We start from the raw sequence: 25973 nt of genomic DNA on the forward strand, positions 1-25973 counted from the left end.
AAGTAATGTGGATAGAATCTATTTTGAAAATCTATGTGTTGCCTTGTTGGCCCATTATTCACGGGGGGGATACCGCACATTTGGGGTGGAATGGCGGCAACTAAAATCACCGACAACGCATGGAGCCGGCTGCAATCGGCCGCAGATTCGGTGCATGCCGCCGAAAAAGCCGCCGAAGAAAGCGCAGCTTCCGGGTGACCGCCGGGGTCGTCACGTGAAAATATATATATCAAAGTCTGAGACTCATGTTGGGGAAGGCCAAAATTTCCTTTGGCTTCATAGCTACGAAGTTTAAATTTTGCCTTGGATCCTCCAAACCATTTGAGCAGATGGAACAATTTCTGCCTGCAGAGTTTAGTTTTCTTGCATCCTTCCTCCTTCTGTGGCCCAAAGAATGCCCCCTGCCTAGGAACAATGTAGACTTTTCTAGAAAAGGAAGTCAGGCAGAAATGTGTGGATCCGTGGTTTCTGTGCTACCTTAGAGTAACCATTCTATGTTTTCTAAAGGAAGGAGATTTTACCTTGGAAAGAAAAGATATTATTGACAACCTCCTCCCCAGATTTAATAATGTTGTTTTGGGGGACTTTTTTTCTAGTTACACAGCATGTATATTGCTTCTGAATACAAATTGGGAATTATCCTGCATGAATGGAAAGACACTTTTGTTGCATCTCCACTTTATTATCATCTCTTTTTAAATTTACCACAATGAAAAGGAACTGGAAGTGCTAATACTATGTGCTTTCAATCAACAACAGTCCTGGAGGGGGGGGGGAGAAATTGTCATTTGTTCTTTTCCTTTAAAATAGAAAAGGACAATTCAATCCCCAGTAAAGAAGGCACATGTGTGACAAAAGGGAAAACTCTATCCTTTCCTCCATAGAAACTGCAGAATTAACTAAGGGTTTTAAAATATTTACTGATCGTGAAGAGGGACCTGATTTTTCAATGATCATTTTCATAATTCGTCGATCAATTCATCAGTATTTGACAGTTTGTTTCAGCGTCTTCTTTCACTGTATCTTTTCCTAGGTGTGCATTATATTGGGAGTTTTTTGCACAGAAATGTTCTCATACCATTCAATTGAGTCCTCTTGTCCTCTTCCATCCTTTCTGTGTAACTGCTCCACTCAGCAGGCAATTGTTTAAATCAGGCTTTCTCGGGGTTTCTTAATAGTCCTGGAATAGTTTTCTGAATGGGCAGCGGTTAATTAATTTTTATATTTTTTAAAAATTTGTTAAACATTTACCAGGTGATATGACCATATATGGTAATGTTGACCTACTCACCCCTTTCCAAAAGGCCAATAATGGGCTTGGAGGGGCTGGGAAGGGGAGGAGCTCCTGGTGGGAGTGTACACAGCTATGTTTCTCAACCATATTTTGTGTGATCTATTCTGGGGTTGCTTGAAACCTGAAACATGTTTCAGGGGTTTAAAACCTTGTTTAAACAGACAATTAAATCAGTTGTTACAATCAAATCAATTGTTACCCAAAATATACTTGCCACCTGAATTTTGGATGGGAAAATTAGCATCCTAAGTGAGAGAGGTAACAAACAAATCTTCACCTATTTATATAAGGGAAGCTTCCTAGCCAGAAGACTCAGGCACAGGAAAACTTAAATGAAGCAAAAATATCTTTTCTTTAAAAGCAAAATAAAGCCCTTAACACATTTTCACACTATTTAAACTAACAAGCATACAAGAATAAAGTAAATAATCAAAGTGATATGATAGAGCAGGGGTAGTCAAACTGCGGCCCTCCAGATGTCCATGGACTACAATTCCCAGGAGCCCCCTGCCAGCGAATGCTGGCAGGGGGCTCCTGGGAATTGTAGTCCATGGACATCTGGAGGGCCGCAGTTTGACTATCCCTGTGATAGAGGATGAATATTTTGGGTTAGAAGAAGATTAATACTTATTGTTTGACTACTAGCAGGCTATCAAGATGACCAGCCTGCTAGTTGGGTGTGAGATTTGGATCTACAAACTCCATATACAAGACTGGGTCAAGTGTGTCCATTTAAATAGCTAAATTCATGTCCTAAGGCCAGGTTGGAGTGGTTAGCCCCTAAAACAATATTCTTGAATGTTGGATAGAGAAATGGAGTCTCACTAATGGTTCTAGCAAATTTGTGACAAAGGATCAGTGATTAGATTACTAGAAAACCTCTGGAGTGAAGTTATTCATAAAGTTTCTCAAGTAGTTGGGACATTTGCATTCTCACCTAACATGGGGCTTTTTGTGGAATGAACTATCATGTAAAAGTGGGCTTGATGGTCTGGTATTCAAGGATCGGAAACAGCTGGAGTAAGTTAATTAATTAAGGAAATAATTAGGAAGAGAAAGACTCCAGGTTTGAAGAAATATTGCTGAAGGCTATGACAGAAATGGTCACTGACATTTTCCCTCACCCTGGTCAATGTCCAGACCCTTTCTGCAAGTAATCAGGTCAGTCTGCATTATCCAAAATCCTCCTGGGGGGATCTAGCATCTTATCAGAATAAGTATGCCTTATCCCTGGTGTGCAAACATGTCTGGGCAAGCTCCCTGATCCATCCAAACTTTGCTAAAGATGCATTAGAAATATCATTAAAAAGGAGGTTCCCTGCCAAACTCCCCTTTAAGCACAGAGACACATCTCCTTCCAGTTTGGGCTAGCTTGAAGTATATGGACCTAAGCATAGAGGGAGGTAAATTTCAACAATGATGCTATGAATGATGTAATATGTTCACCTCTACCCTGCAAAACTATGTTGCAGAGCATAGAGTGGACCTGGCATGCATAACAGAAACCTGAGTCAGAAAGGGTGAAACTGTTGCCCTTAAAAATTAGGCCCTGCTGGGCTAATTCTCCTTCAGGACCCTTGCCATACCATCATACCATCAATCTCAGGTACTGATTATCTTAGCCTCAAGTGGGGATCAATCAAGAGCGTGGCCATCTGATTGGTGTACCATACATCCAATGAACCTCCAGATGTCCTGCCAACCTTGCTGGAGATGGTGGTGGCCTGGACACTATATTTCCCCAGACTATAAGTTCTGGGGACTTTAATGTCCATGCTGAGCTGCTGTCCTCTAGAAATGGGCTGGACCTGATGTGGGACTTGCAGGGTCCCACAAGGAGCAGCCCTCTCTCCAATTTTATTCAATATATTCATGCACCCTCTTGCCCAAGTGGTACAAAAGTTTGGGCTTGGATGTCATCAATATGCAGATGACACCCAGATCTTCTTCCTGATGGATGAACACCCTGACTCTCCCCCAGAAGCATTAGCCAGATGCTTGGAATCAGTGATGAAATGGCTCAAGCAGAGTCATCTGAAGCTCTGTCCTATGGCTGGACAGGAAGGGACCATGCGAGGAAGCACGTCTGCCCACCCTGGATGGTGTGCAACTATCAGTAGCTCACTCTGCCAGGAACATGGATGTGATCCTGGATGCTTCCCTCTCAATGGAAGCTCAAGTCATGAGAATAGCACAGCTGGCATTCTACCACCTTCGCCAAGCCAAACTATTACTGCCCTACTTGGTCCCGGATCACTTAGCCACAGTGATCCATGCAATGGTCACCTCTAGACTGGACTTCTGCAACTTTCTCTGCACAGGTCTGCCCTTAACCTTGATCTGGAAACTACAGCTGATCCAAAAAAATAAACCTTGCATTCAACAAGGTTTATATAAAAAATAACATTTGAAGTCCAACTGATTCCAGCACTGAAGATTTCAACATGGTGAAATCAACAATACAAAATAACAGCCACAATTCTGTTTTTCAGAAGAAAAAAAGTAACTATCCCAGGCCAATATAAAGAAACATGCTCACAAACAGCAGGAGGTGAATGCACATCTTTGTTCAGGAACCAGACAATGACCTGGGATTGCTCAGTTTAACTGGTTTGTTGGTGCATGAGCTTGTATGGCATTATGAATCTTGTCCATCATGATTCTCTGAGAAAATCTGGTGCAAACACGTGCAATGATATTTAGAGCTGGAGCAGTTATCATATACTGAGCTCAACACAGAGGAGGATCTACAGGCCTGTAAAGAATTTTATCGCATTGCCTAGGGTAAGGGTTGATTAATAACCACAGTCCCAAATGTCACTCTGGAGTGTCAATTCAATTCACTGCCGAGTTGGATGGCTCTTTATTCTGTCTCTCCCAAAACAAAATGCTGAAAGAGCACGATCTCAGGAAATCCGCTCCAAGGATGGAAATCTCCTGTGAGTAAAGCCCAGCAGGGTTCATTCATACGCCTCTAGCTCAGCTCATACTGGCTGACTTCATTCTAGCTGGAGCTCTCCCTTCATTACAGCCCCCGCCCCAGGGGAATGTTAATCTGTATAGTATAAACATTTATAAACATCTCCTAAATCATTACACTTCAACTGGCCCATAAACACTCCCAAATGCTTTCCTTAGGCAGTGTATGGCTTTTGGGGGAAGGAGTGCACATTGATTTGGCAGTGATGAGAAGATTGAGAGAGAAAAAATGCAGGGGGTTAAAATAAAAGATTGATAGCAAACGTACAAGAGTTACAAGGGCAGAGCCATAAGCAAAGAGTAAGTGCAGCAGAAAGAGCTGTATTGAAGAATATATTCAGAAAGATTTGAGATTCATGTCAGAGTCCATGCTACTCAAGCCAATGTTTAATTTTGTTCATAAAAACAACCACAAAATTCTCTCCTTCTTGCCAGGCAGGAAAAATAAAGTCCAGGTCCAGTCAAGTCAGGTGGCTCAAAGCGGCTTACAGTCGCCTTCCCTTTCCTCTCCCCACAACAGACACCCTGTGGGGTGGGTGAGGCTGAGAGAGCCCTGATATCACTGCTCGGTCAGAACATTTTTATCAGGGCTGTGGCGAGCCCAAGGTCACCCAGCTGGCTGCATGTGGGGGAGTGCAGAATCCAACCCAGCATGCCAGATTAGAAGTCTGCACTCCTAACCACTACACCAAACTGGATACCCTGGGAGATAGGTGAGGATGGGAGAGCTTTAACAGAACTGTTCTGCAAAAACAGCCCTATAACAACTGTGACTAGACCAGATTAAGCAGATGGATTTAGGCAGTATTGATCTGTCTTTACTCTATGCCTCAACTATAGGTCTGGCAAAGCACCTCTGTCTTACAGGCCCTGCAGAACTTTTCAAGGTTCTGATATTGCTTGGCAGAGCATACGGCACGGCAAGAAAGATCTGTATGCCCCCCCCCCCTTCCAGGATAGAGCAATCTGTTTATCGGCTGTGGGTTCCATCTTCCTACCTCCCTCTACAGGATTTTTATTGGGGGAATGGATAATGTTTTGAATTGTTTTTTCCTCCATATCTTCCTTTTTTGTATTGTGATTACTGGATCTATGTGGTTTTATGTCTGGGGTTTTAATGGGGGTTTTATTGGGGATTATATTCAGACTATTATAACCCACCACAAGCCACTTGTGAGTGGCGGGTAATAAATCCAAACCTGATTGTGTTAATTGTCAGAGAGCCCAGCTCAGGACTCTCAAGCTGCTTTTGGGCCCCAGGAATTTTGTCCCCAAGTCTCTCTCTCTAGGCAGCCCTGCATATTCACCCTGCACTGAGCTCATTGCTCAGGTTATCTATTGTGATTGTAGACTGAATCATGGACTGGCATGGGCTCCAAGGAGTGGCCCTTTCCTACCCTGAACCAGCTGTCCAGGTATGGATACCAGTCCCCAGGTGGGACTTGGGATCCCCTGGAATTATAACTCATCTCCATGCAACAGAGTTCAGTTCCTCTGGAGAAACTGACTTATTTGGAGGGTAGACTCAATAACATTATGCTCCACTGGAGTCCCTCCCCACGCCAAATCCCACCCACTCCCAGCTCCACCCCAAATGTCTCCAGGTATTTCCCAACTCAGATCTGGCAACCCTATATCCAGGAGATCAGCAGTTTCTTCAAAAGGCAGGTCTCAGTGTGGCTGCCTTAATTACCTTACTGAAGGGGTGTCTCTGAATACACTTATTGTTTATTTGTTTGTTATCCTCAAATTCTTCTACTGTTGTGGGAAAGATGTAGTATTATCGATACACTGGTGACATAGAAAAGAATACAAGTCTCAAGTGAAGTAATGGAGGTCCAAAACAATTGCAACCTGCATTCGTCATAACATTTTGAAAGGCACTTCCCACAATGTACCTGATGTAGAATATTCTTTTAGAGATTTTGTTGCGAAGATTTTGAGGCCATCCAGTTCAAGAAGCAGGTTTTTCTGATGAACATGAAGCTAGTGTTCATTTCTGTTCTTTTCTACTTGGGGGCCTCTCGGTGCTGTCATTGCCAAATTAACTGCTGGAGTGAGAATTTGCAAATGGAAGTATTCCAAGCTCCTTCATGTAATCTAATGTCCTTGGGGAGCAATGGTCTGCTCAGTATCAAAACTTAAAAAAAAATATTCCTGCTGCTCTGTCACAAGGAATCTGATACATAAGATATGAAATGGGGTTCTTCTTGCACTGATTGGTTCCTGTGGTACAATTGCAACAGAAGAAAACAAAGAATGGTTGGCGTTATCACTGTCTTATCAGATGCCCATCTTGATAATTGACAGTTTACATATATGTGGAAGTGTGCAGGGTGGTACCCTATGTTTCTATGACAGCCCAGTGCACAATAATATATCATGGGATGTCTTCCACTGCAGGTTTCCTGTGTCAGGGGAGAAAGACAAGTGCAGGGAAAGTGGATAGGAGAGTATTTTCTGCCTCTTACAAAATCATAATGCCTGGGTACGTCCAATGAAGTTGATGGGCAATAAATTCAGGATGGACAAAAGGAAATTATTCTTTATTCAACAGCTAATGAAACTGCACAATTCACTATCAGTGGACATAGCAGTGGACCCTAGCATTGATGGCTTTTAAAAGCTCTTAATAGAGGCTAGGTTTTTCATTATGATTTCCAACTGGATAAGGGGAAGGCAATGTCTTGTACCTTTAATGAGTAGAAATAGACAGTGGAAGATTTTGATGGAATAGAGTTAAAAAACATCAAAGAGACATCTATAGGGATAAGCTTCAAAACTGACAGCCCTATCCATCAATGGCTACTTGCCATGGTGACTAAATAAAACCATCAGATCCATCCAGAGGTCATAAATCTCTGCATACTAGTGCTAGGAGGCAATATCAGGGGGTGGCCTTGGCCTCTATGCTCGGCTAGCTGCTCCTTAAGGACAACTGATGGGTTACTGTGTGAGACTGGTTGCTGGATTAGAAGGCCAGTTAGTCTGATCCAGGAAGGCTTTTCATATATTCCTATGAACCAGGGTTCAGAATTACCTTTAATTCTATCCGCCCTTGATATGGTCACACACATTAAGAAGTATTCATTAATTTGGGCACATCAGTTGTCAATAACTTAATCTAGGGAAATCTGTGCTGGGTAACTACTTCCACGTCTCCTAGGTTCCCACTATTGCTTGGGGGACAACTGAGAGAAAAAGGGGAGGGGACCGGCATTGGGTGATACCATGACATCACTTCTGGGTACATACCTGGAAGTGACATTGCAGCATTGCCCAACATAATCTTTCTGACATTTTCTGCATGGGGAATTAGACCCAGGCTAGAGCTTGACTGGTTGCATGGCTAATTTCCGCTTCCATATAATGGCAGTGCCTAACTGGAGGATGGCTTGATTCAGGCCCTCTGTTGCCCCACAACAAGGCAGTGCAGATATTTTTGTGTTCCCCTTCCTACCCCAGGTGCAAACAGGGAAAAGCCATGTTAGGTCAATGTGGCAGGGAAGAACTGGGCTTTCCAGGCTGACTGTGGTGTCTCAAAGGGACACAAAATGCCCTATATGATTCCATGGTGTTGCACAGTGCTGCCAAGCCACCTGGGGCATTTTTGTTTGTTTAGGAATGCAATATTGCTATTACATTCTTAAACAACAACAACAACAAAAAAACCATCCTCTGCCACCACCACGCCACATGGCAGAACCTTCTAACCCTAGCTGCCTCATGTGGAGACAGAAATCCAGGGCAGACAAGATGCACCACCAAAAATGGTCCTCTGTGGAGACACAGGAAGTGGCAGGTTAAACTGCCCCATCACAAACACCTGGCAGCAGCACAGCACACAGTGCCGCCAGTTCGGAAAGGGTGCCTGTGTCCCACAGCCCCAACGTTCCCAGGTGTCCTCCTGAAGTTTGCTTAATTACTTTATAAGGTTCTTCCTTTGGGGAGGGGGGCACAATTTATTTCCAGCTGTACCATTCACCATGGCAGCATACATCACCACTACATAAACAACACTTCCACCCGAACCTAGGCCACAAGACCAATGTATTTGTGTGAAGGCTACTAACAACCAAACAGCCCAGAATGCATGTAAAACAAATAGAACGTTACTGGAGTAGCTGGCAAAGTTAGTAGACTTTTTTTTAAAGTTATATTTATGTGACAGATTTGATATCTGGCCTGAAATCTGTGAGGTAGTTGACATGGGGGGAGAATGTTAATGGCTTCTCACAAGCCCTTAGGCTTAGTTGACATTATTTATTCACTTTTAAAGATCACCTCATAACTCATCATTGAGAGCCCAGTGTCTAAAGACAGGTCTAGACTTTTCCCAAGCTTGGTCTGTCCGTCTGTCTGTCCGTCCATCCATCCATCTGTCTGATCTAGTTAGCTAGCTAGCGAGCTTCATTTTTTCATTGATTGTTCCGGAATGATGACAAAATATTTTACATCTGGCGCAGAAAAATACTTTAATTAGCACAATGTTGCGTTTGCAGTATAACATTGGAAGAGGACTATGTAATTGTGGCTCCTTTTGCACAATTATGACAAATTACACCTTCTGAGTTCCCCATTCATGTGTGTGTAATGTTGTGTGTGTACCCTTTCTTTCAATGTGACGTTACTTGGTGGAGGTATTCAGCTGATCTGAGCTGTCAGATGCAAGAATGTGAGCCAGCTGATATACTATTTGAATAGGCTGATAAAGAAGAGCTTATTTATTTGACCATTAAAAAAATCCCTCCTTACTTCCAAATAGCTAAGTGTGGCATATATGGCTCACCTCTATACTATCTTCACAACAGCTCTGTGAGTGTTAGTTAAGATGAACTGTCCCAAATTCGCTTGGTAAATGTCATGGCAAGCAGGACTTGAACCCTGGTTTCGACAGTCACTCTGTCAGCTACAACACCACACTGGCAGATGCTTGGGGTGTTTGCATGTGTGAAATGCACCAATGTCAGCCTGCCATGTCCTTTAGAGCAGGGGTAGTCAACCTGTGGTCCTCCAGGTGTTCATGTACTACAATCCCCATGAGCCCCTGCCAGCAAACTCTGTCAGGGGCTCATGGGCATTGTAGTCCATGGACATCTGGAGGACCACAGGTTGACTACTCCTGCTTTAGAGCACATCTCTGCTATCCTCAGTAAAAAAGCAGAGACAGTACAATTAGCAAGAGGTCGGTCCAACCGAAGCCATCTCCTTAGTATTTGAACAGTGTAGAATTTTTTTTTCATTTTGTAGGATCAACACTAAAATATCTTTATACCTTTACATTTAGCAAGTGAAAATATATAATACACGGACTTGGTAGATGCTTGGAGGATGAAATGTGTTACTGTCTGCTGTCTCTTCAGGGCAGGCATCTGCTTTCCTCTGTAAGGACAGAACAGCTGCTGCTTAGGAATAGTTGGAGGCTACAGGTACAGCACTCAACAGATGGCTCCTGCATATGTTTGTAAGCCTGTGTAGGAGACTGTGAAGCGATATGAATTCCTCTGCTCAACGTGAAAAATAACTGCAGTTTTCACGTAGAATCAAAGGTGCCTGATATGATTATCAGGCAACTTTGGTTGGACATGTTCACTGGTGCTGCTGAAAGTACTTTAAGCAGAGAAAGTCATATTATTTTCTGTATATTCTGCTTTGTGTTGGGTTTATGCTTGGCTCCTTTGTTTCAGGAGGGTTCTCAGTTCTTAAACTGGATCTAGGAACAACACCCATGATGGGCTTATATGTATTAGCACTCGCAAACAACTGCTGACTACAATACTGTCTGAAATTCCCCTAATTTCTTCGACATACAAGTACATGCTGAGCAAAAAAAAAAAAAAAGAAAGAAAAGAAAAGAAAAGAAAAAAAGAAGAAAAAAAGCCCTGTTTATCATTAGATCTGTATATTTATTTCTCATGTGTGGTTCCTATCTGCAAATATTGAGATTCCGCCACATCTTATGGATTTTATTTTTGATTGTAATTTCTGGTTGTGTTTTAAGGGGAAGTTTTATTGGGGGTTTTATGCACATTTTGTGATCCACCATGAGCCTTATTGGGAGTGGTGGGTAAAATAATAATAATAATAATAATAATAATAATAATAATAATAATAATAATAATAACAACAACGACAACGACAACAACAACAACAACAACAACAATAACAATAACAATAACAATAACAATAATAATAATAATAATAATAATAATAATAATAATAATAATAATAATAATAATAATAATAATAATAATAATAATAATAATAATATATCCAAATCCACAGATTGGGGCCACACTTACTCCAAACAGATGTTTCTGCAAACTTGGGGGGGGGGGGCATCCTAGGTTTGAATAAAAATCTGACATCTTAAAAATATATGGGGGTTAGAAGAGTTGATATGTGCAAGTGCAGAGAATGCACTGACCTCCAGCAGTCGTTGGTGGCACTGGACAAGTTTCAGAGCTGCACTGGACCTGGGGGCAGCACAGCCCAGGAGCCACAGAATGCCCTATGAGAAAGGGGGGGTGAAGGGGGTCGACAAAAATGAGATCTTTGTGAAAAGAAAACATGAGAAGAACAACTGTAAACGCACATACAAATGAAAAGGCAGAAATGGTGATCCATACATTCCTAATACTTACGTAGGAGAAGGGGAGAAGAAGCACACCTTAGTACGGAGTGAGCCACCACAATCACGAAGCACAATTCCGTGTTGTATTAACTAAATCTTCAAAACAATTGTTTTAAAGCCACAATCTCAATGAGGCCCAAATAACTTCTTGAATCAATCTCCCAAAGAATTGCCGTACCCCCTCCCCCCCCCCCCCCCACATACCACCAACCTTAAATCAACAGGACAAAGGACAAAAAAAAAAGGACAGCCATAACTTGTGAGTGAGTTTAAGGGAACCAGGAAATGAATAAGAAAGGGGCCCTGTCATGATTACAGGGTGTTAATAAGGAAAGACATAAGCCTGGAGCCTTGATGTACAACTAGACAACAAGAGGTTACCTCTGGAGTCAGAGCATTGCTAATTTGCAAACTTGGGTCCATTTCATTAAGTGAGCAGAGAGACAGGCTGTCTCAGTCCAGCAGAGAAGGATCTCATTATCCATGCAGGGAGCAGGAGATAAGAATCTTTTAATAATTGCTGGGAATTTTTTTGTATTATGATATGGAATGCCAATTTATGCCTCTCCATGCAAGGCGGATAAAACGTGGCCTCCTCTGCAGTTAAAACCAATCCCCTCTGGCTGTGGCCATTAAGGACAGCAGGGGACTGCAAAGACTAATAGGTTTGCCCAGGAGACCAATATTATAGAACTCTGTTATCTGCACATCATGAAGAAAACCTGTTTGTTTAAAAAGTCACCAGACACTTTGGATTGGAATTTTGATGGATAAATTGTTCAGGATAGCTTTTAGGAACAACATTTAGAGTTTGACTCAAACTCTATTAAAATCAGACATGGAGCTGGGCGTGGGGGTGGATGAAGTTACCGTCTTGACTGCAAAGTGTCTTGATTTGGTTATATGGTTTGGTGCTTAATAGGTTATGAGAGAATCTGGCCATGTTTGTTTCTTTTTAAATTCACAATGCTGTCACCATTGGTGGTTTGTGTCTCCTTTAGTTTTCTCTACTGCCGTTGACAATTCTTTTGTTTTGTCTGTACCATTCTGTAGCACTAGACATACTTGGAGTTTTATGCCATTTACATGTAACATATACCTTATTTACATACACAAATGGTGGGAAATGCATATATTTCCTTGGGGAACATTCAGCATGAGAAAATAGGCGATGCTGTAAATACATGGGTTCCTTTTCACAAGGGAGAAGCAAATTTGAAATGGGAATCATTAAAAAGGCATTGCCAAACGTGCAAAATATCTATGAACTTAGTCATAGATAGCAGAGGGACAAGAAAGGTACACATTTTTCCAGGCATTGTCTTTTATTCTACAGATGAGCACAATGAAATGGGAGCATTAAATGAGTATGTTAACACATTAAAAGTACCCCCCTTTTGCTAATTTTGATGGTGAGTGTTCATGTCGAAGACAATGCTTCCTCAAAAGACTTTGTATGTCTATAAGTGACATTATCACATAGACAAATATACCCTGTTTGTTAAGCTCAGAAGGATAACAGCGGAATGAAACCATTTCTGACATTTAAAAGTATTCAGAAAAAAATCAAATGTGCTGAACTCAAGGGTGCTGGTTCTTTTTGGTCAGTGCAAGACACAGCAAAATCTAGCATTGATGGAAAAGAGTGCAGATCAGTGGCTCTATGACCGATGGACATGCCGCACACCATCCCATTCCAACAATGACCAAGTGATCCCTCCTTATAGTATCATCCTTTAGTGGTGTTTCTGTGCTCAACATTTCCCTTGGAGGGCTCTCATTTATGTGTAAAATGTGTGGACAGATATTAAACCTAAGTCAGCAGCTGCTTTAGAATAGGAATGAGAGAAAGCAGAAGGAACGTTTATTCTTTATGTTTAGGCTTCCTCTGGTGAATATTGACCAGACTTGAAAGCGGGTGTCATTTACATAGATATTTCTCTAGCAGATGAGCTTGGGTGTTAATGATAGGACATTTTGGAGGTCAATAAATTCATGAGTCGGAAGTGACCACAGCACTTCATACACACACACACACACACACACACACACACACACACCTACTGAACATGTACTTTCCTGACTATGCATGGTAAGAGATATTTCAGCCTTACCTAAAATAGATGCAAGTTAAGTGCAAGTCTGAAACAGTTATTTGCAAATCCATATATGTAATTCTTCCATGGGTAGGATTTTCTGGATAGAATGTTCAGTAGTTTGCATCTTCATGTGGGTGTTTATTGTTTAGAGTTAAGTGTCATTGCAACCTTCCTATTGACTATGGTTTTCATCAATATGCTGCCTAGCTTGATGTTGCTAGGCTAAGCATGGGACCCTGTCAGTGTGCTGACTGAACAGTTGTTCATCAGTGTCTTTCCCACTGAAGTGGTAATGGCATTGCTCTTAGTTACCATTTCCCATCATCAAAGTGATGATCAGTTTGTTTTTTTTATAAAATTGTGTTTCCTTTTTGATTCCGTGAAAATGGCATACCTATTTACTGTGGTAATTTTCTTTGACAATTCTTTGGGAATCTACTGCATTATTCAGGATACTTATCTTTATCAACAAATGTGAGGGTTTTAGTTTTGAATTTTTAAAAAAATATATATATTCAATACACCCCTATTTCATGTTCACAAATGCACAAATGAATTGATCACGAAACAACTAGCAGGCAAAAGTAAAAGTTTCCCCCAAAATGGAAGAAATTCACCATTTAAAAGAGAGAGAGAGAGAGAGAGAGAGAGAGAGATTCTGAGAGCAAAGGGGGCAGGGAGATGGCAAAGATGTGTGGATACTCTCAAACTTCCTAAATAACCATATTGTCCAGTCAGCTCACAGTCATAATCTTTAACCGCCCCTAGAGGAGCGGATTAAATATTTTGTTAAGGGCACCAAAGGTGGGCCCTGTCCGTGATGAGGAAGGGTGCCCATAGACCCCTTCCTCTGGAATGACAATCGGGGGGCCTGCCGATTGGGCCCTCTGGTTGTCAGTCCGGTGGCAAGGGACCAGTTGGGAGCCATGCACAGCGCGGCTCCCAATTGGTCCCTTGCCGCCAGACTGACTAAGCAGGAGGTGAAAAGCGCCTCCTGATCCGCTCCCCTCTGTCCTCACCCGCAGCCACCCGCCGCCATAAGTACCCTCACCTCCACCATGCATGCTCGCCTCCTTGCCGTGCCGCCACCACAGTACAGGCCTCCAGACGGCCCCAGGTAGCCGCTGCGACTGCGGGGCCTCGAAAAGCCACCCCATGCTGTGCTGTGCCACCCCATGCCCGCATCGCCAACGACAACTCCCGCGACCCGGCCGAGCCACCCTGCACCATGCAGCCCCGCCCCACCCCCGCCCCGCCGACTCCCAGGCCCCGCTCGTGCCCCGGACCACGGCCGCGCCTGACCAGCTGGACCCGCTGACTCCGAAGCCCCGCTAGCACCCACAGCATTAACACTGCAGCGAGCTTATTTACTAGTGTTATTAAGAATTGTCGAGTGTTTGCTTGACTAGTGATTTCATTTGTGAAGATAGTGCTATATGTTGGTTGTTGTGGGTTTTCCAGATTGTGTGGCTGTGGTCTGGTAATTTTAGTCCCTACCAGACTATGGACACACAGGCTGGAAAACTCACAACAACCAGTTGACTCTGACCATGAAAGCCTTTGAGGAGTCACTGGAATATATGTTCTTTATTCCTTCTTCTTGTGAAGTAAAACCTTGTGGGATCTGGAGCAGAACATCTCTAGTGGGGCTGAGTCAGGCTGAACTGTATAAAAGATAGTTGGTCTGTATAAAAGTCCCTCCCAGAAAGCTTATGCATGGCAGCAGCTGTATTGGGTGACTGCTGGTTTCTGGCACTGGAGCAGCATGCTTCACCACTTCCCACGTCCCCATGGGGGACATTTTACCACAGTGGACCCTGTCTGCCACAGATTACAGCATCCCCACAAACACAGCTGGAGTGAAAAGGTTCCACCATGCAGGTTCCACCTTTGCATGAAGGTAGGATTGCACGCCTACTGCAAAGGTGAAAAAAAAGCTTTATTTGGACCTGTGGCATGACAAAGCACCTGGGAGCCAACTGAGGCATTTTTCATCCCTGCAAAGATACTGTAGGTGGGGGAGGAGCCAGTCCTGGAAACCTGGCCTGACAAGGGTGCTGATAGCGACCACAACAGGAAAAGGTAGCTGAAATAATCAGCCGGGAGGAGGCTGGGCTGACAGTGACATCATGTGTAAGCAGGGATTAGCCCTGCTGCCATGTGAGAACTGGCCCAGCTTTTTCTTGCCGTGCATAATTGGTCCCAGTCAATCAATCTTTGTGAAGGGCACAGATATTTCCCTCCTTTAAAGTGGTAACTTTGAGCTGTGGATTGGCTCTTTTTAAAAGGCTGTTGAAGCCACTTTAAAGAAGACTGTGCACAGCAATATCAGAACCTCTCCTGAAAATTGCCCAAGAAAGGAATCATGCAGCACATTGTTCTATGTATCTCTTCCTTGAAATAAATATATTGTCCACAGCATGTTGTCCAGGGTAAACCTTTATCAACAACAAAATCTTTACAGGAAAAAGGGCTTTCCTAGAGGCACGTGACTTTTTCAAAGAAAACTTTTTATGCCGTTCTGGAATCTGTCTTCCCGAAGTTCAACACATACCCAGTGACAGTGTACAGTTCATTGTACACTGTATTGAGCATATTTCTTTAAACCAAAGGAGAGAAATCATTGTTCTAATACCCTTGATTCAGCATCCTTTAGAGATGTGATAGGCCATCTTGTTTTAAGTGTTAGGTGCGAAATCCAGAACGGCCATGAAAATGATGAATTTCACACAATTGTAAAAATATGCAAGGCTCAACAATAAGATCCCTTCCCTGAACATTGCTAAGAGCAACAACTAGGTTATCTAGCATCTAGGACTTCCTTTTTGCCTTTTATCTCTATTTATTTATTTATTTATTTATTTATTTATTTATTTATTTATTTATTTATCGACATATCTATTTATCGACATATCTATTAATATACCACCCTACCCTCTCTTTCAGCTCAGGGCAATTTATAACTCTCATATGTGGTAAAGTACAATGAACTGAGCTTGTCCAGAGGAGGGCAACAAAGATAGTGAGCAGTTTGGAGACCAAGATGTATGAGGAAAGGTTGGGGGAGCTTGGTCTGTTTAGCATGGAGAGGAGACGACTGAGAGGGGAATTAATAACCATCTTCAAATATTTAAAAGGCTGCCATATTGAGGATGGAGCAGAGTTATTCTCTCTTTCCCCAGAGGGATGGACCAGAACCAATGGGATGAAATTAATGCAAAAGAAATTCTGTCTAAACATCCGGAAGAAGTTCCTGACAGTCAGTGCGGTTTCTCAGTGGAACAGGCTTCCTCAGGAGGTAGTGGGTTCTCCATCTTTGGAAATTTTTAAACAGGGGCTGGATAGGCATCTGATGGAGAGGCTGATTCTGTGAAGGCAAAGGGGTGGCAGGTTACAGTGGATGAGCGACAGGGTTGTGTGTGTCCTGCATAGTGCAGGGGGTTCTACTAGATGACCCATGATATCCCTTCCAACTCTATTATTCTATGATTTTTGAAAGGTAGAAAGGTAGAAAATAGAAGGTAGAAAGCAAACAATGTAATACCTTGTGTCCCTAAATAAGGATTACTTTGATGCTGCATCAAGAGACACTGCAGAAGAAAGAGGATGTTAATTTACCCGTTCCCTCCAATCCCTTACAGATTCCCACTTCATTTTCTCTGCTGTTCCACCATTTTACTTTAGCAGAATTTGGGGGCTATGGCAGGCTGTAGTGCATGGCCAAAAGTTTCCTTCCCTTAGTAGAATTATACTCTCATAACTTAGGACCCAAGCTACTAAGGCCAGGGAACCTGATAATAACTAATTCAATTTTTACAATTGTTCCAGTGGAAAGAGCCAGAATCCTATTGTTTATCTTAACACCGCCCGCGGCGCCATGGGCGCCACAGACAAAATAATGTGGTAAGAGCTGGAGGGGAGGAGTTAGGGCGGGCTCTGTCTGGGATGAGGAAGGATGCCGATTGGCCCCTTCCTCGGACTGACAATCGGACTGACAATCCGATTGGCCGCCCGCCGGCAAGGGCGCTACTGCGAGCCGCAAGCAGTGTGGCTCGCCATGGCTCACTTGCCGGCAGCCTGCCAGCTCAGGGGCTGCACACTTCCCCGCTAGGGCCCACTGTATTTCAGCTACAGTGGGCTTGATTACTAGTATATATATATATACTATATATATATATGTATTTCTGCAAATAGGAAATTCTCACTTCGGATTACTTTTGGCTGCTTTGAGTTGCTTTCTGTACTCAGAGGAGGTTTACATTCCTAAACAGATTAACATATGATCCAAAAGCTCACAGCTTTCAGCCCTCACGTTGTTTGGTCTTAGTTCCTTTTAAACAATAGTTACACTAGATTCAAAGGCTTTATCTTCATGCTGAAAATTAATAGCTTTATTATTTGGGGTTTCTCCCACTGATTTCAATGTGAAACACATTTCTGGCCATGGCTCTTTGTCCCTGTGCAGTTGAGATGAAATTGCCAAAGTTTATCTCTCTTTACCAAAGGAAGTTGCCTGCTACATTTCAAGCAGATCAGGTAAAGCGCTCCCATTTTTAAGGTAATTAAAATTGTTGTCTGTGAAGTGGGCACAGGGTGGCATGGCAATGTTATTTTTGCAATTCCTTCATTTCCTGGAGACATCAAGGGAGGGGGGGCAGAGGTCTGGTTTTAAGCCCAATGGAGTGCAAACAGCCTGGGAAAAGGGAGTTCAGTCCTCACTCTCTCTCATACAGACACACACTTTATCTTGCTGCACTTAGTTGGTTTCAGAATCTTTCTCTCAGCCTGGCTAGCTTCCAATATTGAAGTTGGGCTAGGAAACAAATGCTGAATTCAATAAACCAAGTGCTGTGTGATAAGGTGCAGGAAGGCCTAGGGTTGAGCTTTCCTTGCTTACATGCAGGCAGGCATGCTCTGTCACTGAAAAATCCACCTCCCAACTTTCTTTGCACGTGAGAACCCTTCTGTTGAGCCCTGAACGAAAAGGATTGCCTGATTTCTCATCAGCTCACCCGCCCCTTGCACTAGCATTGCAGCCTCAATCTTAAATCTACTCTTTGCTTGTTGCTTTGCAGAAGGAGCCCTGAATTATCCATATCACTGGCTGGTTCGGCCCTAAGATGGTGGCCGTTTATATTTCTGTGTGAAGAAGTGAGCAGTGAATCACAAAAGCTCCTTCCCTGCCACAAATATTGTTAGTATTTAAAGTGCTACTGGACTTTATTCTGCTGCTACAGACAAACACAACTACCCATCTTGATCTATACTGACAGTGTTTTAAAGATGTCTATAAGTGCATTGCTATCATACAGAAAAAGTATAGAAAGTTGTGACAAAAGATATATCGTCAAATGTAGGAATTAATTGTACTATTTTTGATTAGTCTTTAAGGAGCTATTGTATATTGCCCAGGCATCCAGAATCTTGTGGGACCGCCACGCCTCTGGGACAAATGCCCCGTGTCCCTCCGAGGTCTCTAAATGTCCCGCAACTCACTCGGAGGCCAGGAGGGAAGGAAGGAGGTGTGTCCTGTCCGGGGCTTCCACTTGCACTCTCCCTATGTGCGGGGACGGCAGCGAGGTGAGGGAGGCGTGCCAGGTCTGCTCCCCACAGGCATAACCTGCAGGCACAACCCAGCAAGTTCCGAGATGGGAAGAGTTTAGCAGAGTCGGGGAGGGGGGAGGGGGGAAGGGAGAGGCCACCCTCGCTGCCACTGCCAGAGACTGGGTGGGTAAGTTTCTGCGCAGCCTTGTGCATGGATCGCCTTCCAGGCCAGCCCAGGTGCACACCTCCCCATCAGGCTGCCTCCTGGTCTGGAAGTGCCTGGGCGGTGCGTCTAGTGCCGCCCCCCCCGGGATCCCAACCAGGGCCCTTCCTCCTCCTTGCAGGAGCTCCGCCGGCAGGAAGTGAAGAGGGCAGAGTACATGGCCGCGGAGGAGGCCGAGCTGGGGAGGCAGCCGCTTGCCCCCTGGCCCGCTATGACTCATACAATCGAGGGGCAGGCTGGGGCCCTCACATGGTTGCCAGGTTTCGGTAGGGAAATCCTGGTGGTAGTGGTGGTGGCGTGTCCCGCCTTTCAGCCAGTTAATTCTGGTCAATTTAAGCTACTGGACTCTTGCTTTTTTCTACTGCTACCGACACACTAACACAACAATCCTTTTTGATCTATCTCTGTATGTGTTTTAATGCCTTTTGTTCAGAGGATGCTTTTGTTTCTGCAGTTGCTGCAGCAGTCTACCAGCTTTGCCAGAGCACACAGGCAAAAGAGTTTGCTCCTGTACCTTGCAGCTAGGCTACCTGTCATGTATGCAGGGTAAATGAGGCCTCTAACCCCCTTCAAGCCTCCAAGCTATAAAATGAAACATATAAGTTAGACTACTGTAATTTAATATACATGGGGCTGCACTTAAAGGGTGTCTAGAAATTACAACTAGCACATTATTACTGACAGAAGTGAGCCTGTATCATGCTAGTCTCGTTGTACCAGCACTGGCTCCCAGTACAGGTATCATGCTGCTTTTGTACTCCCATATAAACTTGTTAAATCACTGGAGGCCTACCCTTAACTTTGATCTGGAAGCTGCAACTGGTTCGGAACGCGGCAGCCAAGGTCCTCACAGAATCACCACGGAGAGCCCATATCCAGCCTGTCCTCCAACGACTGTGCTGGCTACCAGTTGAATTCCGGATCAGGCTTAAGGTCTTGGTAATTACCTTCAAGTTCATATGTGGCCTGGGCTCAGTGTAGCTGAAGGACCGCCTCTCTGCCTATGCTCCTCAAAGATCTCTGTGCTCTGCCACCTCCAACCGGCTAGTGATCCCTGGCCCCAAGAAGGTGGCTTGACTGCAACCAGGGACAGAGCATTTTCTGTCCTGGTCTCCATCTCAGAGGAGATCAGCGCCCTGATGAAAGTGAAACAGTTCTGCAGCGCTTGCAAAAGGGAGCTCCTCCATGAGGCATTTGGTTGAGATCAGACAAAACTAAATACCTACTGGGCTCCAAACCCCCCTCCCTTGAACCCATGCACAGATATAACCAACCATGGACCTGTTAGATTGTTCACAACATTAGAATGTTATTTCTCTTTTTTATTGTTATTATTACCTTTCATTCATTATAATCACTGATTTAGATGTATTGTTCTGTTACCTTCTATGTGAATCACCCTCAGCCTTAGGGGAGGGTGGTATACAAATGTAATAAAATAAATAAATACATCAAAATTATGGAATTACCTCCCCAGAGTGGTTAATCAGTCCCTATCATTGTCTTCCCCTAGCAGTTGAAACCCATGTGCCTATTATGTGTTTTGGTTACTTGTTTTTATTTGTTATTTCATTGTTATGCAGACACACAATAAAAAGCCGTCTTGGAATGCTTGACCAGCCAGAAAGGCAGGATATAAATATATATTTAAACCAATTGTTTATATGTTTTTGATTGTTCACTGCCTTGGGTAAAGAAACAGCATCAAATAGTTAAAAAAAAAGCACATTTCTGCTGCTTGTAAATCAACCATCTATTCTACACAGCAGCATAATATGAGGATGCCCACCTACTTTAAGAGAACATCTGCAGTGGCCCTGAAGATTCAGAGACACATTCTCAGTCTGTGTGTGGCAATGGTAGAAGCAGCACATTATGCTGGAGCTGCTCTTCCAACGGGTGGGTGCCTCTTTAGCCGCAGGCCTACAAATAGATGTTTTCTCTGCCTATAAGGCCAAGGTGCCCCTGCCCCTCTTGTGCTGTCCTCTGGAAAGATCATCCCAGCACAGCGCTCCCTCTTGAGCAGCTGCATTCTCTACTTATACCTTTTAAGCTGGGAATCTCTGGCTTGGAAATATTCTCTTCCATCAAGGATATACTTTATGGCTAGTTTAGAAGCATGCTAACAGTATGGCAAGTCTCATTACTATTACTTTACAGATTGCTTTAGTAAGACTCTTGAAGAATGATTGATCTTAATCAAAAAAAATTAATCACCTATCAACCAGGGCAATTAACATTAGCAAATCTATTTGCATATATCTGATAAATTATACTACTGCTGAACGAAGGGTTCTTTTTGCAATAGTATTGATTAAGGGAGGACAGCCAGAACTTCTATCACTCGGATATTAAATAGGGCAAGTAAAGTGTAATTGTATGAAGGACATTCATGTAGTCAAGACGTTATGCATTAGACCTCCATCCTTCCAGATGCATCTCTCAGGTTCATGTCTGTTGTCTGCAAATATCCTTCAATGTTCCCTTCACTGGTCTAGCACATGTTGTAGTCATGTTATCTGAGTTGGGGCATGAACTTGAGCTGTAGCATGAAAGTATGGACTTATCCAAGACTTCTTTGTGAAAAGTATTGGAAGAGAAGAAGAGGGTTTTTTTTTAAGTTATTCACAAGAGGGTGGAGGAGAAAGGGAAGTATGGGGAGGGAAGAGACCAAAATGGGAATAAATATGTCTAACAATCAACTTGGTGCCACCTGAAGATACTTAAATCTATAGATCTGGGCCATATAGACAGTAAATACATATTTCTTCAAATGTGTGGTACCCCCATGTTTGTAGAAAAATCTAAAAAGTCACAAACAAAAATCTAAAAAGTCACAGGGAGAAAGTTTAAATACCTCCAAAAGAGAGGGGTGGTGGTCTGTGTTTATGTACCTCCATTTGCCCAACCCAATGCAGGGAGGAAAGGAGAAGGAATGGGAACCGCCATTCTCTCATCTCAAGAGCCACAAAGTCTGTAGTGGATGGGCTGTGGTTGGCAGAGCAAGAGCTGGAGACACCAATGCTACCCTCCCCAGCACCATGCGAGCCAGAGGAGCAGTGAAATGTGTGAGCCCAAGCCACTGTTCCCATTAGAGCCAGACCAAGAAATTCAGCAATGCTGCAGGATGGCAAATGGCCAAGCTAGTGAAAGAGGGAGGTGGGAGAGGATGCAATTCCCCAAACAAGTCTCAGAGGTCTCTGCTTGTAGGGATATAATTTTGATGATGAATTTTATGATAGAGAATTATTTTCATTTGCAAATTGGATATGGCTGTCATATGCAAGGCTCATGGGACTATTTATTTATATATTGTTTAGATTTATATTCTGCCCTCCTGGCAAGTCAGCTTATGGTGGATGACAACAGAATAATGGTTACATATAAATATTAAAACATTGCTACAGTTAATATGAATGTAAATAAATTAAAAACAAATTAAAACATTCCTTAAGAATTCAATTGCACAGCAGTATCAGGTACTTACTAATGATTTTCTTCATTTCCTGGGGGGGGGGGAGTGCAACATAGTAGGGTGCTGACTCAAAGATGTTACTGGTTATTGGCCTCCACCAAATGCCTGGTAGAAGAGCTCTATCTTGCAGGCCCCTCTGTCTTGCAAGCCCTGATTTAAATTTTGAAAGGCCCACAGCTCTTCCAGGAGTTCATTCTACCAGGTAGAGACCAAATGTACCTCTTGAGGGCCAGGGATCACCCTATTGGCTGAGCATAGTGTCGTTTGGTGGGGCGTATAGTCATCATGTGGTCCCTCAGGTATGTGGAGCACAGGCTGCATATGGTCTTAAAACCAGAACCTTGAACCTGACCTGGAATTCATTCGGAAGCCAATGAAGTTGCATGAGTAGAGGCCTGATGTGAGCTCTCTGTTGTGTTCTCGTGAAAATCCAAGCAGCCATATTTTGAAATATGTTTTGGGGGAGGCACAGAGACAAGATTAACACAAAATGGTTTGAGTCTCTCAGCATCCTTTGATGTTCTGTTGTGGGGGGGGGGGGGGCTGGGGGGAAAAACTGGAGTATACTAACAACTTAAAGACCAAGCACATTTTCCAGAGCTTTGTATCTGTCAAAGTAGCTTTGGATCCCAAAAGTCTACACACTGGAAATATGTATTGGTTTTTTAATTCAAATTTTCTTTTGCTGCTACAGACAAATATGGCTACCCATCCAAAACTAGGGTTGCAGCTGAATCTCTTCATACAAAGGTGGTAAATTAATTTCATCGAAAGCAAAACAATGTAATGATTTCAGAAGTTCTTTCTTTCCAAGAAGTCAAAATCATTTCAGTATAAGCTAGCTGAGTTTCTCAATGAAGTTTGTATCACCACTGCCACCCATTAGCTAGTGACCTTTGGGGTTACCCAGTGATGGTGTTGTAAGGAGAGCAGAGGAGGAGGAGGATGGTAGTTCTGACATGGATTTCAAGGAGAATGAAAAATGAATATCACCCCCAAACCCAACATGCATTGTCAACAAAAGCAAAATGAATAATTCTTTGTAACTATAACAAATTAGACTGAAAAATCCCCATCCCACAATGACCTGTACAGTACATTGCAGTGCAACAGGCAGTGTTCTGTGCATTTGCCTTCTCGCGAAGGCCCATGAGAGTTAGCATCCCCCTCCCCCACAGACCAGCCTCACTGCACAAATCTTAGTAGCCAATCATCATATAAAGAAATGGCAAATAACTCAGTCACTCTAAACCAGGGGTAGTCAAACGGCGGCCCTCCAGATGTCCATGCCGTTTGACTACCCCTGCTCTAAACCTTCTGAGGTGGGGTTTTTCTTTCTTTCTCTTTTTTTGTCTTACCATTTGGTGTTCATTTCAGTCTGTGTGATCGTTTTCACATGGCCTTATGGACATGGAGATGCAAAGATGTGGGGAGAGGAGAAAGTTAGGGGGGAGCTTTTATTAAAAAAAAAAACCTTTGGCCTTTCTTCCTGTTTATTTAATGGGAAAAATGTTAAATTTAGGGGGAAATACCTTCTGGACTAAGTAGAGAATTGCAAGATAACTCAGTGTGCAATAGTTTGCTACCGTCTGGCTTTAGTATTGCATACATCTGCAGTTTTGCTCGCAGAGAACAAAGGTATTAACATTTTAAAATTCAAAAAATATGCCAGTTTAAAAATGTATATGTTGGTTATAAATAATGGGTTTTATGTTGTTAAAGCAGCAAGAAAGGTTTAGGTTTGATAGGAAAGTATTGCTTAGATTTCATCTCCTCCAAGTTTCCATTCTCCCCCCCCCCCTCAGGAAAAGAACAAAACAAAACTGAATAACAGAAAACACTCTTTTTTCATTGCTTCCAAGTTTCCAGAAATTCTACATGAACATGGAAGACTTAATTTATCTCCTAGATCATTTACTTACCTATCATCCATGGCCTTGGGGGATAAAGAGAACTTCAGCTCTTCGCTTCCCTTACTTTGAGGATCTGAGCTTCTTCAGTCTTGGAAAGAGGATGTTCAGCCCTTAATATCTTCAGGATCAGAACATGAGGCAGAGAAGAGAGAAACTAGGATGTGAGGAGGTCTGTAAGGTTCTTGGCCCAGCCTAAAGAGTACCAGAGAGAGGAGGAATGGAGAAGACATTGGTCCTGAATGTCACATTCCTCCCTGGCAACAGAACATAACGCTTTCAAAAAATGGGCAGTAGATGCAGGGAACAGGGAAGGCTTCAGTGATTGTGAGGAGGAAGAAACAATCCTTACAAGTGCTTCTGCTCAGATACTGGAACTTTGTCCTTATTTCTTAACCTACTTAATTCATTGCCTTATAAGGCTCCTCTGTTTCTGTGGAATATTTGCTGAAAGGGAAACTGGGGCTCAAAAAATTCTTTGTACATTTTGAGATACAAGCACATAACTATATTGGAAATGAGGGAAAGCACTGGAATTTGTACCACAGGAGTTACTGTACAAACCTATTCAACATCATTACTTTCTCTGAAGGCCCTCGGTTTTCCCCACTACCTTTCTTTTGAGCGTTGCTTCAGGATTACACAGTTTTATGACTTTGATGGTTAGCCATCAGATTCTGTCACTAGCAAGTTCAAAGGTTAATTGAAATCAGAGGAGCAAAACCTATTCAATTGTCCAATTAATTATGCTCAACTCCCTTGCACCTCTTCCATTACCCCATAAACATCATGAGCAGACCAGTCAGTGGTGAATGAAGGACAAAGCCCCTGCTGGCCCGCTGTCACTCATCTTGACAGCTTGCACTTTCTGAATGGTCAAGTTGTTGCAGCCAATAAAAAGTGCATGTGCTGAGGACATGCAGTGTGCATGTGTGAGAGGTGGATTGGAGACATCCTCATATATCATCGCCACATCACCCTTCTAGCTGTAATGTCAAGAGCATTCCTTGGATGCTGGTAATGCCTTAGGATTTATTGACGCTTCCATTCTACTGACGGCACCATTTCATTTCAGAAAACTATAGCCAGGGCAAATAGAAATGTGTCATGAGGTCTGTTTCCATGTTTTTAAATCACACCTGATCTATTTTTTTAAAAAAATGAATGGATATCATATTGAGATTATTAATGTGCTACAGAACTTTGACAGGGTTTTCATTCCTCACTGCAGGCACTGTGCATAAGAACAGCAGCAATTTCCACAGTATAAAATGTGTCCCATTAGGGCTCATTTCTCATAATAGACTCCCTTGAAGGCTTGCAAAGGACAATGTGTTTTCAACCCTATCCTTGTGTGATGCCTCTTAGTCCTGTAACAGTCACAAACCAACAGCTCAGGAGACAGCGTATTCCTCCTCACTAAAGAAGAGTCCTGCCAGTGTCCGCCGGAACGCAAGCCATGCTGGGCCTCTTGTGGTAAACCACATGGCTCCAGAGTGGAAGAGTAAAGGGGAAATAGTGTCATCTTCAGGCTCCAGCATACTTATTCCCCAGAGAAGAAAGTAATTTCCATTTTTTTACTGATAGTGTCTCTCCTGTCCTAGAAGACAGCAGCTCCCTCTTCAGCCACTTCCTTTCTCTGTACTGGCCCATACTAGCTTATTATCACCCACACTTCTCCTCCCAGAGAGCCAATTAGCTCTTACAAAGCTAGCTTGGCTACAAATAGCTCCAGATCAAACCTGCAGGTTTTGCTTGGGTTACAATCTAGCTTAGCCTTGCCTATGTGATTCGTGGCTTTTTATCACCCGCACA

The 25973-nt window shown here is 43.1% G+C and overlaps 1 long non-coding RNA gene across 1 annotated transcript in view; it reads left to right on the forward strand.

The window, feature by feature from the left end:
- The window catches only part of LOC143836867 (uncharacterized), a 144906-nt gene that overhangs the window by 117436 nt on the left and 1497 nt on the right, over positions 1-25973 (forward strand). The gene's annotated exons all lie outside the window — the stretch shown is intronic.

The sequence above is a fragment of the Paroedura picta genome, chromosome 4 (genome assembly GCF_049243985.1).
Source record: "Paroedura picta isolate Pp20150507F chromosome 4, Ppicta_v3.0, whole genome shotgun sequence".
Taxonomy (NCBI): domain Eukaryota; kingdom Metazoa; phylum Chordata; class Lepidosauria; order Squamata; family Gekkonidae; genus Paroedura; species Paroedura picta.